The following is a 2,017-nucleotide window of genomic DNA, read 5'->3' as shown; positions in this document are numbered from 1 at the left end:
ACATAGTTTTCACTTACCCAAAAAAAAAAGTTTTGAAGGGTATGTTGAAATGTTGTTATTTCTTTAGTTTTGTAGAACAAAACAGAGCGTTATATACGGGTCCCCATACTTGGTTTTTTGGTTAACGGGTCATGCCTCCTACCTCACTGTTTTGCTGGTTCCTCTCCCATCCAGCATTGGTTTTTTGGTTAACGGGTCCCCATACTTGGTTGGCCGTTTGTTTGCTCTCTATTTCAATGTATTAGCTTGGTGGCCTCCTGTCTTTGGCCCTTCTCTTGGTGTATTTTGCGACTGGTTCACCGTTGAACTCTCCATGTCACACTTTGTGCCGTTTTGAGTTCTTGGTTTTTTGTGTCCGGTATCTTTTGTATCTAGTTTCTTGAAAGATCAATACATACTTACCTTAAAAAAAAAAAAAAAACAGAGCGTTATATACAGTAGAAGTGTTGTTATTTTCTTTTGTCTGCGTTTGACGTAGTTTTGGATGTGGAGGAATTGATATGTGCTATGTGTTAACGTTGGTGAAGTTGAAGCGGAGAGATGGAGGCGGAGTTGGTGGAGGTGATTGGCAAGCAAAGCTGCAGACGCGGCGGCTGTGAATGGGAAAGGTGGAGGGGCCGATGAAGAAGGACGGTGCATCAACGCCTTGCAGCGCCTCAAGTCCTTCCCGGTCACGACTCAAGTCCTCGACTCCACTCAGGTATATTCCCTTTTCTTCGTCTCTATTTCTGATTTGCATGTGCTTGCTTTCATCTCTCCTTTGTTATCAGCTGAGCAGGACTAGTGAGAGTGTGAATTTTTGTCGATTGTGCTTTTCTTGTTCAAGAATCAGATGAGAATATTCAATGTTGTATGCTGTTTTGCGTTCGACCTTAGTTTACGTAGAATGTGGTGAACAATGAATAGGTATCTCCATTTAATTCGAGTAGATGTAATGTAATATAGGCAAGGGTAACGCTAAGATAACCACACTGCTAGATAGAATTTCTAGCGTCGCGATTGAGACCACACATTTCGTCTTGTAAAAATGGCGGAAGCCTTATATTTCTAGGTCATGCAAAGAAATAAATCCGAAGTGATAATTCTTTCCATTAAGAGGGTAATTTCTTTTCCTCCACAAATTCATTATTCATATTTTGATCTTTTCATTATTCTATCTATTATTATGCATAACTGAACCGATATTACTGGCCTTGATTTTAGGTTGGAAAAGGTCTCAGACGCCTTACAAAACATCCTAGGAAAAAGATACAAGCTTTTGCATCCGACTTGATACAGCAGTGGAAACAAATTGTCATGGAAGAATCGAAAGGATGCAAGAGGAATGCAAGTGTGGACCATCATGAATGCGCAAAAACCAGGGAGAATAAGTTAGAAAACTCCTCCTCTTTCCAGTCTGAAGCAAAGAAAAGGAAATTCGAGCCAAATGGAATTCCTGGTTCTGAAAAGTTGTCCCCTAAACCTGCTCAGCCAGTGTCTACTGCGATGACTAAATGCGACGACCCGATGAGGGACAGAGTACGAGAACTTCTCTTTGAGGCTTTGTCCAGAGTTTCTAGTGAAGCCAGCAATGATATCATCGACGAGGTGAACGGATCTGACCCACCTAGAATCGCTGTCTCCCTTGAGTCAACTCTGTTCTAGAACTGGGGTCATATGAACGGCATCCACAAGAGGAAGTACAGGTCCATAATGTTCAACATTGAGGATCCCAACAATGCGGATTTCCAGAGAAAACTTCTTCTCGGTCACGTCGAGCCGGAGAGGCTCCTAAACATGACCACGGAAGAAATGGCCAGTGATGAGAGGCAACTTCAAAATCAACAAATAAAGGAGAAAGCTTTGTCCAGGTGTGAGCTAGGAGCCGCACCGGAAGCCATGACGGATCAATTCAACCATGGCCGATGCGGCGAGAGAAAATGCACTTAACTACCAGATGCAAAGGAGGATCGCGGACGAACCAACGACGACTTGTGTCTCTTGTGTTAGCTACAATACTTATTGGAAATTCTGTTAA

General features: G+C 42.6%; 1 pseudogene; it reads left to right on the top strand.

The window, feature by feature from the left end:
• The first annotated feature begins 540 nt into the window (after positions 1-540).
• Positions 541-2,017, top strand: LOC115739232 (annotated as a pseudogene).

This window comes from Rhodamnia argentea, chromosome 10 (genome assembly GCF_020921035.1).
Source record: "Rhodamnia argentea isolate NSW1041297 chromosome 10, ASM2092103v1, whole genome shotgun sequence".
NCBI classification, from domain to species: domain Eukaryota; kingdom Viridiplantae; phylum Streptophyta; class Magnoliopsida; order Myrtales; family Myrtaceae; genus Rhodamnia; species Rhodamnia argentea.
Note: the sequence above shows the minus strand (reverse complement) of the source record. Positions and strands in the feature narration are given on the sequence as shown.